We start from the raw sequence: 16,542 nt of genomic DNA, 5'->3' as shown, positions 1-16,542 counted from the left end.
AAAACAGGGGGGAAAATCCCCACAAAAAATAAAGACAGAAACGCTCAGATATTAAAAATATGTTAGCAGAAATAAGAATTCAGTACTAGCCCTGGCTGGTGTGGCTCAGTTGGTTGAGCATCATCCTGTGCACCAAAAGGTCACCAGTTCGATTCCCCGTCAGGGCACCTGCCCAGGTTGCAGGTTCAGTCCCTAGTTCAGTGGGTATGGGAGGCAACCAATTGAGATCTCTTTCTCTCTCTCTCTCCCGCTTCCTCCCTCCCTCCTTTTCCTTCCCCTCTCTAAAAAAATCAGTAAAAACGTATTTAAGAAAGAATTCATTATTAAGTATTGGGAATACAAGTGGGAATTTTCACAGAAGGTAGAATAAGTCCAAAAATATGGGAACGGGAAAGAAAAAAAAATCACGGGTTAGTCCAGGAGGTCCCACGTATGAAAAATGATAGCTCTAGAAAGCAAGAATGGTGAAGGGGAGAGGAAATTACCTAAGAAATAGCAGAGGAGCATTTTCTGTAGTTGCCAGACAGACCTCCAGAATGAAAGGGACATTCAAGGCCTGGCCAGACAAACGTAAAAAGGCCTCTACCTCTGCACCTAATTATGAAGTTTATGCAGCATCGGGAATAAACAGAGTCTCTTAAAAACTTCCAGAGAAAAAGGGGCAGAAACCAGCATCGTATCAGACTTCTCAGCAACACTGGGAGCTATAAAATAAATGTCCAAGGGGAACTTTTTCCCAAGCAGGAGCCGCAAACAGCCAGGTCATCAATTACAAGATAAGATTGAAATGAAAAGCCCCAATGACCTCCCGTCATCCTCAGGAAACGACCGAAGGATGTGCACACAAAAATAAGGGGACAGGATGAGAGGTAAACACCAAGCAAGCAAGGTCCTGGGACCCAGGGTGGGGAATCCAGCGGGGGAGAGTAAAGGAACTTCCAGGAGCACAGTGAGGTGAAGCCCCCGGATGCCTGGGAACCAGGTGCAGAGAGCAGCTGCCCAGAGCCCTGCCCAGGCCACCGCTGGATGCTGGCTCAGGAAAAGATGCCCCTGGTTCTGAGACGGGCAGTACAGCTCTGGGGTAAAGGCTGCGAATCAAGTACATGGAAAAGTAAGCAAATAAAAATGATAAGATTATTAATTTTAGCATTTAAAAGTCTTTGTAAGTTAGTGTAGCTATGTGCCTATGCTGTCAACAGTCTCTCTCTATTATCAACATTTTTTATTGTTAATCCTCACCTGAGGATATTTTTTCCATTGATTTTTAGAGAGAGTGGCAGGGGAGAGAGAGAGGAGAGACAAACATCTATGTGAGAGAGACACATTGGTCAGCTGCCTCCTGCATGCACCCCAACCAGGGCGGGGATTGAATCCACAACCCTTATGTGCGTGGGCCGACACTCCAACCACTGAGCTACACCAGCCAGTGCTTAACACTAATTCCTTTTTAAAAATTTATTGTTATTGAAAGTATTATAGACTAGAGGCCCAGTGCACAAAATTCGTGCTGGGGGCAGGGGGGAGGGGGTGTCCCTCAGCCCAGCCTGCACCCTCTCCAATCTGGGAACCCTCGAGGGATGTCCGACTGCTTGTTTAGGCCCGATCCTAAACGAGCAGTCGGACATCCCGCTCACAATCCAGGACTGCTGGCTCTCAACTGCTTGCCTGCCTGCCTTCCTGATTGCCCCTAACCACTTTGGCCTACCAGCCTGACCACTTCCTAACCACTCCCCTGACATCCTGATTTCCCCTAACAGCCCTCCCCTGCAGGCCTGATCACTCCCTAACCACTCCCCTAACATCCTGATTTCCCCTAACTGCCCTCCCCTGCAGGCCTGGTCACCCCTAACTGCCCTCCCCTGCAGGCCTGGTCCCCCCCCCCCCCAACTGCTCTCCCCTGCAGGCCTGGGTTCCCCCCAACTGCCCTTCCCTGCAGGTCCGGTCACCCCCAACTTCCCTCCTTTGCTGGCCTGGGCACCCCTAACTGCCCTCACCTGCAGGCTTAATCGCCCCCAACTGCCCTCCCTTGTAGGCCTGGTCCCTCCCAACTGCCCTCCTCTGCTGGCCATCTTATGGTGGCCATCTTGTGTCCACATGGGGGCAGCCATCTTGTGTCCACATGGGGGCAGCCATCTTGTGTCCACATGGGGGCAGCCATCTTGTGTGTTGGAGTGATGGTCAATTTGCATATTACTCTTTTATTAGATAGGATAGATGCCTGCTGCACAGGTGGGGGCCGGCTGGTTTGCCCTGAAGGGTGTCCTGGATCAGGGAGGGGGTTCCCTTGGGGCATGGGGCAGCCTGGGTGAGGGTCCTGTGGTGGTTTGCAGGCCGGCCATGCCCACCGTCGACCCAAGCGGAGGCCCTGGTATCTGGGATTTATTTATCTTCTATAATTGAAACTTGATAGCCTTGAGTGGAGGCCTAGGCTGGCCAGGGTGTGTGGAAAGCTTGGCTTCCTCCATTACCAGAGAAACCCAAGCCTCCTGCTCTCTCCGCGGCTGCAGCCATCTTGGTTGGGTTAATTTGCATACTCACTCCTGACTGGCTGGTGGGCGTGGCTTGTGGGTGTAGTGGAGGTATGGTCAATTTGCGTATTACTCTTTTATTAGATAGGATGTCCCTCGTTTTCCCCCATTGACCTCCTTCAATACTGATTCTTGATTTGACCAGAAACTGTGCTACAACTAAAGTGTGAAGGCAAATGGAGCAGGATGTGTATGAGTGGTGGTTTACTTTTTCCCAGAGAAAAAATAAAAAATAAAGTCAAAATGAAGAAATAGCAACAAGCATTTTAAGTGGAAGGAAAGAATCAGAAGAAACAGATAAATGGGATGAAAGTGGTGGCAGGACTCAGTGCTGTGTGACCTGTTGGTCCATGGACAAGTATGACAGTGACAGGAATAAACATGTACATGTAAAAAACCACCACCAAATGCCCATCAAACTGATGAATGGTTAAGCCCATAGAGTGGAATATGACTCAGCCATAAAAAAGCACGAAGTACAGCGCATGCTCCAACATGGATGAACCTTGAAAACATTACGTTAAATGAGAGACAGACACAAAAGGCCACATGTTGTGTGATTCCACTTATATGCAATGTCCAGAACAGGCAAATCCAAAGTGGATTAGTGGTTGCCAGGAGCTTAGGGGGCAGGGGATAAGGTGGGTCTATTTAATGGCGATGGAGTTTCTTTTGGGGATGCTCACATTATCTGGAATTAGATAATGTTGATGGTGGCAAAACATCGTGAATGCACTAAAAGCCCCTGAACTGTAAACTTTAAAATGGTGAATTTTATGCTATGTGCATTTACCTATATAATGGATTCTGTCTACTTAGTGTTCAGATTTCATTTTATTTTTGGCTGAGAGTTGTTTACAAAGTCTCTGCAATGCATTTCTACATTCTCCTGGCTTTAATAAGTAGAGTGATGAATAAAATTAAAGCCTCCGATGATTTATGTTTTCCACAGTATCTGAGGATCAGTTGTCACTCTGAAGAGATAAGGTTATATTTTAGGCACACCAGACAGAAATGAATTATGTACTAACCGCAAAATACAATATTAGAAATATTTATGCATGCAGTTCTTCAGCAAACTTAGCAGCTTGCTTCCTTGTCATCTGACACTTTCATTTCAAAGTAGAGATGTGCAGAACATGTAATGAATGCAGAGTTCTTGGAAGTAATGTGCTGAGAATGAGGTTATGCTGTATTCTGCTTTCCCCCCTCATTATATTTCATTTCTCTCTCTTTGGCAGCCTCTCCTTCAACATCTTCTGTTGTCTGTCTGTCTGTCTTTGTTTTTCAGCAGACAACTATGGAAACGAGGCAAGTCATGCTGGCTTCAAAGAAGACCCCTCGGTCAAGCCCAGAAGCAAACCTGGGTCACCAAGACGCAGGCTCTGATGGGTACATTGTTTTTAGGGTCCAAATTTGCTTCTGTTATTGGTGTGTGTGTGTGTGTGTGTGTGTGTGTGTGTGTGTGTGTATGTGTGTGTGTTTGTTTGTATTTTGTTAGGTCACCAAGATTTTTTAAGTCTTGTCTCACATAACGGCTTTTTATTATTTTTTAAAATTTATTTGTTATTTTTATTATTTTTTTATTAAGGTATTATATGTGTACATATCTTACCATTGCGGCCCCCCCCCCTCACTCCCATACATGCTCATAATGGCTTTTTAAGATTTATCCAAAGCTTAACTACTAGTCATTTTCTCCTAAGTCGCCAGATTTTCTCATTAATACGCCCTGTTTAAAAAAACCCAACCAGGAGGATGTCTGTGGAAGTAGGCTGTCTTTTCTCCTTGAAGCATCATTTCTCATTCTTACCCGAAATGTTCACTTTTATAGGGATTGTTCTCTAAGGATCACTTGGAAACGCTGCAAAATCATACAGCTAAATATTTAAGCAATTAGGGAACAGAAAGTTATGTCAGCCTTTACACTGACTTTTGTAGTGATTGCAGTAATGGTTAATTCCCTGTAAAATGTAGTAGCATAAATTCATACTAAAGAAAGCAAACCCAGAAAGTCTACTAGTAAGTGACTTGGCCAGAATCACACTGCATAAGAATTATGAAAGAAGGAAATTAGTACTTTTAGTTTCCATTTAAATAATCACAAGAAAATTAAATATTAGCCCTGGCTGGGTAACTCAGTTGGTTAGAATGTTGTCCTGATACGCCAATCCCCAGTCAGGGCACATATAAGAAGCAACCAATGAGTGCATAAATAAGCAGAATGACAAATCTATGCTTCTCTCTCTTTTCCCCTCTCTTAAAAAATCAATAAAAATTAAAAAAAGAAAATTAAGTATTTCCATATTATATAAATAAAATTAATATCATAATGTCAAATATCCATTTGCAAATCTGGCTATATTTGATACTCATTAATAAGTGAAAATAACAAACACCTTAGGTTATGAAAATAATGTTTTAGTTTATTAAAACATTAAAAAGTCACTTGACTTTTTATAAGTATTTGTGACTTGTTAAGGTCTTATCATTTCTTATCTTGAGCCACTCCTACCTCCCTAATTTCACATAATAGAAGTTTTCAGTTAAATTAATGTAATTGTTATTTTTCCAAATAATTATAAACAAGACCCCTAATTAAACACCTTGCTAATATTCCTTTATTATGTATGGGTAGATATCCCAAATTTTAGCAAATATATACATATACACACACACACACACACACACACACACACATATATATTTTTCCTTTTTCTTTTTCTCTTTCTGTACACACACACACCCACACACGTTATGAGGTGTGGTATCTATTAGGCTATAAAAATATGACACCAATCCTGGAAGAGAAAAAGGACATTGTGGGAAAACTAGGGCTAGATACAGAGAGAGAGAGACAGACAGACAGCACAGGAGCACACGTGCACACATGTGAGAGCAGGACAGAACCCCAATCTGTAACCTAGTCTCATGGTGACGTCCTGTCACCTTGACGAGTTCTGTCCGTGATAAGTCTGTCACCAGGCCCAGCCACACTCAGAGGGAGAGGCTTACGCGGCCCGAGCACAGTGGGTGGATCAAAGGGGCCACTCGGAGGCTGCCCGCTGGGCAAGCAGAGCCCCGGTACGTCCACCACAACGGAAAGAACAGCCCTAAGAGTGTCGGCCATGCAATCAGGAGGTCTGGGTTCAGACTCCTGCACGGAAACCTGGCAGCTACAAATTATTTCATTCTCCTCGGTGTTTTCTCACCTGCAAAATGGGAATGCCGATAAAAACACCTACTTCGTAGGGCAACTTTGAAAGTCAGATTGAAGGAGGTAACGCATGAAAGTGAAGCTCGGTGCCAGCTGTCACCACCATCACGTCTGTTCATTTGATTGGAACTCAGACTCCAGTGCTGACGAGCTGTGCGATCCCAGGCAAGTTCACTGATTTCTCTGTGCTTCCATCTCCTCATGGTAACGTGGGGAAATGCCACCCACCTCAGTGGCTGTGAATTACCATTTCTAATGGGTTCACTCTGCTGAGCATGAATTCGCTGCTTTTTGCATTAGGGCATATCTGTTGTGCCTGCTTACTCCTCTCCAAAAAGGGGACAACAATCCCTCGATGATGATTATAGCTTTCTAACTCATTACGCATACGGCTTCCTAGTTATGCCTACAGAAGAAGAGAAGACCTGGGATTCTCCACAGGGAACACACATAAAAAGCACACGCAAACTTTAGGACGGGGCAGGGGCTCTGAGCAGATTTCCTTTCTAGTAGTTCATTCAGGTCACCGCTGGAAGTCGCTACCTTTCCCCAGTGAAAACGGAGAGAAACTGATTGGCTGAAATGTGGACGCAGTGGCCTGCACGGACCCTGCCACCGACACTGCAGGAGGACACCTCCGTGGGCGTGGCGGGAACCGAAGGTGGGTAGCATGTGCTGTGACCCCGTCCCTCTGAGCCCAAGGATCGTAGTCCAGCAGAGAAGAGTGGAAAGTGAGCACCCACAGGACGTGAGTGTCCTGAGGTCCCGAAGCGGGCAGTGCAGAGAGCAACTACCAGCGCTGGGAGCCACGAGGAAGCCGGTTCCACGCAGGTTCCCGGAGTGCCAGGAAGCTGGGCGAGCTCAGAAAACAGGCCCGAGGGGTGTGGCTGGAGAATCGGGGAGGATGGAGAAGGAAGAGCCCCAAGTGCGTGTGTTTTAGGAAAAATTGGTGGCAACACAAAAGTTGGGCTGGAAGTGAGGGGCGGGGCCAGAAAGCCAGGGAGGCGGTGATGAGGGCACAGAGGCGGTGGACCTGAGGGAGACAGTTAAAGAGCAGCGACAAGGCCTGGTGGGTGGGGACGTGGCAGAGGGCTCTGGAGGAGGAAAAGTCACCATTTAAGGGGTTCAGCTTTAACCAGGGGCAGAGAAGGGAGACCTGGCTTTGTGGGAAGGCAGCAGCATGGTTTGGGCATATTACATCGAGACAGGTTTACAACAGCCGGGGACACTACCGAGGAACTGCTGCAAACAGAAATAAAGGGCCTGCCGCACCTGCTGCGGGCAGAGCTCTAGTTTGGGGGGCGGGAGCACATGGCAGCGTGCTCAGAACCAGGGGTACGGTTCCTCGGGGAGCAGCAGCTGTGACAGCAGAAGGCAGAGTCGGGGGAAATAACCCTCACCCGGTGGGCGTGGAAGACAGAATTGTTGGCGACGAATTCCGAGTCAGAGCCGTGAGGTGCAAAGGGCTTTTCCGGGCACTGAGCAGGAGGGTCGGAGGGCAGGAGCGGGGCAGGGGAGGGGTGAGGCCCGAGTGCGGGCAAGCAGGTGGCATCACTGACTTCAGGCCATGTCACTTCTCCGGGTCAGAGAGGAAAGGGAAGGACAAGCCTGAATTCCGCCTGTGCCCTTCCGTTCTCCAGGATGTCGCAAGGAGACGGGACGCTGGGCGCCGGCAGCGGGCGGGCCCGGGCTGAGGCAGTACCTGGGGGCAGACGCAGCACTGGGACCTGGGAGGGGGAGGCCGAGACAGCGCTCTCCGAAGCTCTCCACCCCCCGCTTGGCCCTAGAAAACTCGGGGTTGTTCTCAACAGAACGACGCCCCGCTGCAGTAACGCAGGATGGCAGCTGGGGTGTAACCTCCCGTTTTCCTCGCCTCGCTTTCTGAACTGGACTGACACGTGTTAACGTGGTTCTGTCCCGGACAGAGAGCCTAGTTCCGGGTCAGCTTTCCTCACGCGCCGTGACAGACTGCATCCCGGCCCCGAGCCGGCACCGCCTCACCGACAGTGATGGTCCGCACGGGGTGAGCCCCAGCCAGGCACGGAGGGCTGTTCGAGGGTGAGGCCACGTAAGTCGGAACCATCCCCCCAGGGTCCTTTCCGGGGATCCGAGGCAGTCATTGAGTTTACCCGTTTTTTCCTAGGTATCTGCCGTCAAAGCAAACGTCCCCACAAATTCTGTGGAATAGAACCCGTAACAATTGCTCATAGTTAACCATTTATTAGCATCATTACACATGTGATTCGGGGCAATGAAACAACTTAAAAACTGAAGAGAAGAAAGATCACCCTGGTAGGTCCGCTTTCTTGCTTCTAATTCATGATCCCAGAGGTCACAGAGGTCACCCACATATCTTCTCTGGCGAGTCAGCTGCACGGTGCTCTTCCCCCATCATTATAACCGATTTCAGATGGTGCTAGAAAATTGTATTGACTCTGAACACCAAAAGAAATCAGTCATCCTCTAAGGGGTCACAGGAGGACGCGCGGGGCGGCAGGACCCAAAGATGAACGAATCTCCTGTAATTCAGCCCTTCAACCCGCGTGCGCGGCGCTGGTATTACAGGAAAAGCACCATGGGGGGCTTACTACACACGTGAGTCTGAGGGTCTAACAATGAGACGTCCTGGGTAACTAGTTACATGGAACCGGTGGGGCGGGCTCTCACGCGGCTCGCCTGCCTCAGGGCTGCCCGTCGTTCCTCTGCTGCTGGCCGTGCGGGTGGTCTTCCCCAAGAACACTGATTTCAAATGGTGCTAGACAATCACTATTTAAATCTAAACCACCATATGAAACCAGCTTCCTGAGGAAGCTTTGTGATCTTTTGCCTTTGGAATGCGAGCACGTAAGAAAACCTAGGAAGGAAAACATTAAAGCCTGGTTGTGAGCCGTTCCCTTGGGCTCTAAATAGAGCTCCAGCAGATCTCATCCCCGCAGATGCTGACATCACCCAACTGGGGGCGGGCGTGCCCAGCAAAGGCCAGGTTACCACCTGCCCCAGCCTCTTCGCTCCTGGGGAGCCAAGGGAAACCCTCCAGCTGGTAAAGGAGCCAGAGGCCATGCTGGGGTCAGAACACCTGGGGGCAGGACCGCCAGAGGTCATCGTGGGGTCAGAACACCTGGGGGCAGGACCGCCAGAGGTCATCGTGGGGTCAGAACACCTGGGGGCAGGACAGCCAGAGGCCATGCTGGGGTCAGAACACCTGGGGGTAGGACTGCCAGAGGCCATGCTGGGGTCAGAACACCTGGGGGTAGGACTGCCAGAGGCCATGCTGGGGTCAGAACACCTGGGTGCAGGACAGCCAGAGGCCATGCTGGGGTCAGAACACCTGGGGGCAGGACCGCCAGAGGCCATGCTGGGGTCAGAACACCTGGGGGCAGGACTGCCAGAGGCCATGCTGGGGTCACAACACCTGGGGGCAGGACTGCCAGAGGCCATGCTGGGGTCAGAACACCTGGGGGCAGGACAGCCAGAGGTCATCGTGGGGTCAGAACACCTGGGCGCAGGACCCTCAGCCACTCTTCTGACCTGCAGAGTGACCGTAAGCAAGTCACACCTTCTCCAAGGCCTTGTTTCCCTACTACTCTTACCGGGGCTCTGGTCACAAGAGCATATCCAGTCGTCAAGAACACGCATGCGACTAGGACAAGGCTGAATACTGTCTCCAAGACAGCCCAGCGGGCTAGCCTGCTGCTTCCCGTTTCTACGCCGCCCTGTGGCGAGGCGGTCCAGGGCAGACTCCTGGTCAACCTTGTACAAGCTTGGGTACGTGCCTTTAACTCGCGGCATCTCGGTCTCCTTGTGTGTAAAACCAGGGTAATAACAGTACCAATCACACAGAGTTGGTGTGAAAATTAACTGAAGCAGCTTGAATGCAAACATTCGGTAAGTGGTGGCTATGATGGCCAGAGTCCTGCCGGGTCTCCCTCAGCGCGCCAGGCGGCAGTCGGTGCTGTGGCCTTCTTCCGATGTTAAGTTGGGAGGTGAGTGTTTACGAGAAAAGGAATAGAGGCCAAACACGATGGCCATTTGAAAGAACATTTCCTGGGACAAAATAAAGCCCAACCCCCTTGAGGTTGATTGAGGAGCACAGCCTGTACCGGGCAGGGGTGCAAAGGCAGGCGGCCCGCTGGGAGCACCTCCAGCACATGACCCTCAGGCGGCCTTTGCTAGGAGACCGGCACCAGGAACTGCAATGACAGGTGAGCCCCTAGGAAATCGCCCGAGCAACAGGAAGTAAAAGCCAGCTTCTCCTCCGGTTACCGCACCGGTGCCATAGAGAGGGGGATTAAAAAATGACAAGCAAGAAGCACCTTCTCTTTCCTGCTTAAGACACGCAGGTGGGGCAAGTCCCTGTGCGTGCATGGCTCATGCCTCCCGGGGCTGGTGTGCTCCGCGCTGGGGCGGCCGTAGCTGAGGAAAATCTCGGCCAAGACGAGGCTGCGCATTTCACAGGCATCCAAGGTTTGATCGGCAAGATGACTGTGAAATGAAACGTGGCATAACCTACAGCTCCAACCGCAGAGGACGGGCACGAAAGCAGCCAGCGCAGAAGGTAGGAGGAGGTTCGTTTTCAAAATGGATTTTGCAGCCTCCTGCTGCCGCAGCACTGACGCCAGAGGGCCAGCAGAGGGCAGCACTGGCCCGCAAGCACAGCTTCCCTTCCGCCCTGGGAATCAGGTGAAGGGCAATTTACCACGAGCTGCAACCACAGGCGCCCTTCCCTGCCCGGTAAAGCGGCACCTTCCACAGCACCTGAGGCGGCCTGTCATGAGGTCTTTGTTTCTGCAAACGGATGGTTGCAGGGAATGCTTTAGTCTTCCGCACAGGTGACCGGCCGCAGCCGGAGTTCCTGCCTAACGGCGCCAAGGGCCTTAAAGCTCAAGGAGGCCGAGTGACTCAACCGTGGGATGAAGGAAAGTCTGTCCTGGCAAGTTACCGCCGACTGCGACTTCTCAGTTAATGATTACAGCGCCACGGAGGAACTTGAAGGCCACGCTATCAGCAGGCGGGCTGGCAATGCCTAGATCTGTGACCCAGAACAAACCGTGCTCACGGGTGTGATCTTTCAGCCAAGTGCGACCCAGCGTGTGCTGCCGTGACGACGCTCGCACACGTCAAGATTCCACCAGAACAGGGACATACATACCTTGTTGGGAAGAGTCTGCAGAGTCGAGGTTGAAATTCAACAGGAACTTGACCAGGAAGAGAAAAGCCATGGTTAGAGTCAATCGCGTCTTACGACAGAAAAATACATCTGAAATAGTCTAGCTGCAATGTACCAATGGGCAGGGAGACCTATCAGGGTAAACATAACATTCGAATCACGATTCTGGAATACTTACATGCTGTTATAAAACAACAGCACGTTTCCAAGACTGTCGGACCCTGAGGAGGAGGAGAGGGCCTGGGGTCGGAGAGGGCGCCGTCTCCCGGGAGCTTTGCAGCGTCTGGACACGTGTCTGGGGCGGGTCACGCAGGCTGCTGCGAAGTTGTCCTTCGATGGACCTCCTCCTGACGATCAACCGCCTCTGCGCCCGCCCTTCCTCCTGCTGTCCCTCCTCAGGGACGCGGGAGCTCGGTGGCCTCTGCGCCCGCCCGCAGCCTCCCGTGGTCTAGACTCGTGGGCGTGACGTCCCGGTGGTCAGCCAGGGCACGAGGAGGTCTGGTCCAGAAAACAGCGGGTTCGCGGTCAGGCTTCTCCACTAGGAGGGTGCACGTTCGGCTTCCCGCGAACATCCCTGCCTCGCCCTGGAGCCGAGCCTTCTGGCGTCCAAGTGCAGGACCGAGGCCTCTGCCGGACCCGTCTCAGGGCAGAGCGGGGCCCGCTTCCCTGGGGAGCCTCTGCTGTGGACAAGTCCAGGGCCGACCCTCAGCAGGACAGCCCTTCACAGGGCCCCTCCCCCAGAAGGAGGCTCCCCAGCCTCCTCTAGAACCGCCAAGGCCTCGGGAGCTGCCTGTCTACCGCTGCTGGGGATCAAACCTACCGATCACGGCTCCCCCTCCCCCTCGCCTTTCCCCCGAGCACCCGCTTGTCTGGGTTCCTGTGCTTACTGGGTGCTGCCTTCTTAACGCCAAGGGCGACGCAGTGACCTATCGTCAGTGGCACATGCAGACGGAACAGAGAGCGGCACGAGGACGCGTTGGGATCAGAAGGACCTGGGTTCAAACGTTCCCCGTCACTTGTCACGCAGCCTGGGGCAGTTCCCTCGTTGACAACCTGGGAACAGTAATTCTCAGAGCCGTGGAACTGCACCTCACTCACCCACCACACACGGTGCACAGGTGACTTCAGGAACAGCGCAGCCAGTACCTGAAAGGGGTAAAGGTCGAGCACGGACACCAGTATGTTAAAGCTGGTGTGCAAGACGCGTGCGGGGCGTCGGTGCCCAGAGGCTGGGTCTGGGCTGCTCTGGGGGGAGCGCGTGGCTCCTGAGCCACAGGCGTCGCAACCCGGAGTCAGGCGCCTGCAGAGGACAAACAGGCTCTGAAACGGTGGGACGTGCCCACCCTTTCCCTCTGCTCTCCGCCCCTGATGGATGCAGAGCTCACCACGGGGCGCGGACGGCTCGGAGGGCACAGAGCAAACGAGGCAGGTGAGTGCGGTGTGCGTGACACATACACGGAGGAGCCCGGCCTGCGTGTCCGCACAGGGAGGGGCGTGGGGACCGTCGCAGCCACGTCTCCAAGCTACTGACAACGTCGTCTCAGTGAGTCGGCTCACACTCACACTCACACTCACTCACACTCACCGGCTGCCCCTGGAGCCAGCGCGGAGCTGGGAGCTGCCGGACACGTGTGCATCAGGGGCGTGGGTACACCTGCCTGCGGCCTTACAATCTAACCGTGGGATGGCGTCTAATACACGGAACAGGTCCGTGATGGAGTGCCTCACTCTGACCGAGGGATGACGGTCACTCAGGGCCAGATGAGCTTGGGGCAGGCTGACTTAAGTGGTGGGGCGAGCTTTGCAGAGGACGGGCCTGAGCTGGGCTCCACAGGGGTGGCCTGGGCAGGTGGCAAGAAGGGAGGGGACAGGGAGGGGCAGGGACGTCGTGTGGAATGTGGCAGGCAGGCGCAGCTCAGTGAGAAGCGGGGGGAAGCCACTGGACCTTTGGGAGGTTAGATGGCGAGGGATTGGAATAACAAGACTGCAGAAGGGGTGTGAGAGCTCACGTATGTACACCCCGCCACACACACACACACACACACACACACACACACACACACGGGGCAAGCTGAGACCAGGACGGCAGGAGGTGAGAAGCATGACGTTTATGAAGGGCAGAAGAAACATCTGCTAAGACCTAGTACGCGGGAAGCCATGTGCTGGGGTCACTAACGTGAACGAGATAGGGCACCAGTCCGCACGGAGTGGGCAGGGCAGCGGGGGAAAGACAAGTAAACAGACGTTATCATGACAACGGGACAGACCCTAGGAGGGGAAACTGAGGCTCCGGGGCCCACGGGTGAGGCACCAGACTCTGGGGTCAGGAGCAGCTTTCCCAAGGGCCTGCTCCCCGCACCCACGAGGGGTGGGCAAGGAGACCGACGGGGCGGGCAGTGGGGGCTGGGAGCCTTGGGGACAAGCGTGCACAAGCACCCGTTGGACTGAGACGGAGAGAGGTGATCCAGTGACAGCCTGTGGAATGCCCTCCGCCCAGCAAGAGCCCCCGTCCCAGACCCCAACGCCGGAGGAGACCACAGGGGGCTGGCCAGGTCCCCGGGGGCGGACACGCGCTCACTGGCGGTGACACAGGCACGACTGTCACGTGCACAGCAGGCCCAGCCTGACCAGAACGTGGGGCTCCCACGCTGTCTCCCTCCCCCCCCCCCCCCCCGCCCCACGGGAAGGCGTTAGTTAACACAGCGTCGCCCAGGAAAGGAGCCGCCGCGGCGGGGGAGGGCCGTGCTGAAGAAGAAAACAACACACGCTTTCTATTTCACTTTCCAGCTTTCTGTGTAATTTTCTGTGAGGAACATTTTACCCGTGACTTAAATGTGAGACGTTTGCTAGATTAGAAAAGCAAGCACACAGACATGTAACAAAGCACAATCTTTCTAAGCTGAGGCGGGTTTAGTGCCCCCCCGCCCCCCTCCCACCGAGGCCCCTCTCACCAGACAGAGCCAAGGGGTGTTCGTTCCTGTGACGTGTGGGAACCACGGGACAGTGGCCTCCGCCCGGGAAGAGAGGCCTGGGAGCGGCCCACAGTCCTCCTCCTCGGCTGTTCTTACAACCCACGGCCCGCCGTGGAGAAGGCGGTGCGCTGACGGGCGGAAACCTGGCTCCTTATCTCCACAACCACGTCGCAGGTAAACACAGGTGATTCTCCCTCCACGGGGTGGGACCAGGGGACGGGCCACGGCTTACACCAGGATGGAGGGACAGTCCTCCCAGGAGTCACTGGAGACACTTCCCTTGATACTGACGTTCCCGGGGGAAACACGCGTAGTAACTGTGCCGCCAACGTGACAAAGCGGCAGGCCCGCCGCGGCCGGGCACCTGGGGGGAGGGCACGGGCCAGCTCCCGGCAGGACCTGGGCAAAGCCTCTTTCCTGGACGGGCCTTTCCTGCGCAGGCAAAGGACTTCATCTCCTGGTGCAGGTGGCTGTTCTTAGGTCAGTAAGGCGCCCTGCGTGCCCCCTTGTCTGGCCCCCGAGGACAGTGCAGGTGGCGTGGGGTCCAGAGGAAAACCATCAGGACTGTGTGGGGGGCCTCAGCCAGGCAGGAAGAGGGCTGGCTCCTGCTGTCCCGAAGGCTCCGCCCGCTTCCCTGTCCCGGCTGTCGCTGCCCTTTTCGTCTAGAGCATCTTCTAGAGACCGCGTCTCCTCAGGGCCCCGAGGAACAGCGTGTTCTCAGAACATTGCTCAACTCTCCCTCCTGCGGGAAGGGTTCAGCTTGTTTGTTAAGAACCAGTGTGGCTCCCATCTGGGAAGGGGAGAGGGGGGGACATCAAACCCCGTGATCGGGCAAACACAGAGATGCTATTCCTCCCGTTTGTGCCCGGAGCTCACAGTCACCACACCGACCACGGGCATGTGGAAGCAGCCACCTCGACAAATAACCAACTGGTTTGTTTCCTTTTGTGTGAGTGAGTCTCTCCCCGACCCACGTCCTTTTTTAACTTCCTCAAAGGGCACGTGGCCTCTCGCAGCCTGGAGGTTTGCACGAGGGGCCGTGCTGCTAGAGCGGCCTGGACAGGCCTCCCCACCCACCCCGGGCCCAGGGTCGCCTCTTCACCCCTGGAACAAGCAAGCCGTGTTTCACAGCCTTGCCTCTGCTCTCAAGTAAGACGATTCTGAAACACGACGTGGAGCGTCAGGCTGGTTTCTGCTCCGGACCTCACCTAAGGGGTTCTAGTCACCAGCCCGTGTGTGGACAGCGACCTGCCGAGAGGGAAACATTCTCAATCGTTCAAAACCAGCAAGAATGTTGGCTCCGACTTCAGAGGGCGCACACCGGGCCCGGGCGGGAGCTCTTGCCGCCGCCTGCCGTTAACCCGTCCGCGCCCGCGTGCTGCCGGGCGCCTGGGCGGGCTCCGTGCTCGATGCCGGCTCCGTGGCACTGTTCACGCCCTTTCCTAAAGGCCGGGCGTATCCAGCTGGCTGCTGATCCCTCGGGAGGGTCACCAGGACTGACTGTTTTTGCAAATTCTATCCAAAAGCAGGTTAGCTCTCCTACCCCACACAAGTCAAAAAATAAAGAATAAAGCTTCCCTCTTTCTAAGATCCTCTCCCCCCAAACTGCCCTCCCAAACTCCAGTGAGTCTCTGGACTAGCGTGGCTTCTAGAATCAACTGACCTCGGACTGCCAAATGCGTTTCGATTCAGGCCTCACTGGTCTGGAAGCGTAAAGATGTCGGGCCCCGAAATGGCTCTGGTTCTGGTAGAATCTGCCTCCGTTCTTATGCCTCAGAAACTAGGGCACATTTTGACCGTCAGTACTTTTGTGTGGCTGACTTTCCATCCATACAGAGCTCAGGAAAAGCAAACAGGAAGCTGAAGGAGAAAGCCCACCTCCAGGGCGCAGGTCGCAGGGTATCTGACAACTCAGAGATCCCCGGACTTCAGGCAACCTCCCGGCCCCGGGTGGCCACAGGGCACACACCCGGAGCGCGGGACGGCTGCCCCGAGGAAATGACGGCTCTGCCTGCAGGGATTCCTCAGCTCCACAGAATTAACTGGGCACACAATGTGTGGGAAGACCTTTTGCTGTGGTTAATCCTCACAGGAGAACGTTTTTCCATTGATTTTTAGAGGGAGTGGCAGGGAGGGGGAGACGACGATGTGAGACACACACATCCATTGGTTGCCTTGCCTCCTGCATGCGCCCCATCGAGCCTGCAACCGAGGTACGTGCCCTTGACTGGAATCGAACCCGGGACCCTTCAGCCCGAGGGCCGATGCTCTAGCCACTGAGCCAAACCAGCTAGGGCTAAACTTTTTTTAAGTTAAAAAATTCCGTGCTCAAAAAGCAAGACCGTGATTCTACTCTCTCCAATTCTGCAAGCTGGCGGAGTGACGCACGGTTAACGCCCCCTCCAGCCTCTGCATTCAGGCCCCTGACTAACGGTCACCAGACGCTCTAGCGGCCTCGTGGGCGCTGCGTGAGCTGGCGGCGTTTCCCAAGAGCTCCGTTCAGCTGTGGAAGTGCAGAGCGCCTCTGGTTCTGTGTTCTTGGAGAATCCTGGTCAGCTGAAGCGATGACTTGCTGCTCAGACTTGCCTGCCTTTGGCTACTTGATAAAAGGCTTATTCTGCGGGGCACGGAGAGGTGGTGGCCAGCTGGTTTTCCAGA

General features: G+C 53.8%; 2 non-coding genes across 2 annotated transcripts; both read right to left on the bottom strand.

Moving 5' to 3' along the window:
* Positions 1 to 8,131: 8,131 nt before the first annotated feature.
* Positions 8,132 to 8,213, bottom strand: MIR29A (microRNA mir-29a). Its single transcript, NR_129260.2, has one exon. It is a non-coding gene; the product is annotated as a microRNA mir-29a (primary transcript).
* Positions 8,214 to 8,470: 257 nt separating this feature from the next.
* Positions 8,471 to 8,555, bottom strand: MIR29B (microRNA mir-29b). Its single transcript, NR_129259.2, has one exon. It is a non-coding gene; the product is annotated as a microRNA mir-29b (primary transcript).
* Between the last annotated feature and the right edge of the window lie 7,987 nt (positions 8,556 to 16,542).

Source organism: Eptesicus fuscus, chromosome 14 (assembly GCF_027574615.1).
Source record: "Eptesicus fuscus isolate TK198812 chromosome 14, DD_ASM_mEF_20220401, whole genome shotgun sequence".
Lineage (NCBI taxonomy): Eukaryota > Metazoa > Chordata > Mammalia > Chiroptera > Vespertilionidae > Eptesicus > Eptesicus fuscus.
The sequence above is the reverse complement of the archived record's forward strand: the minus strand, read 5'-3'. Positions and strand labels throughout refer to the sequence as shown.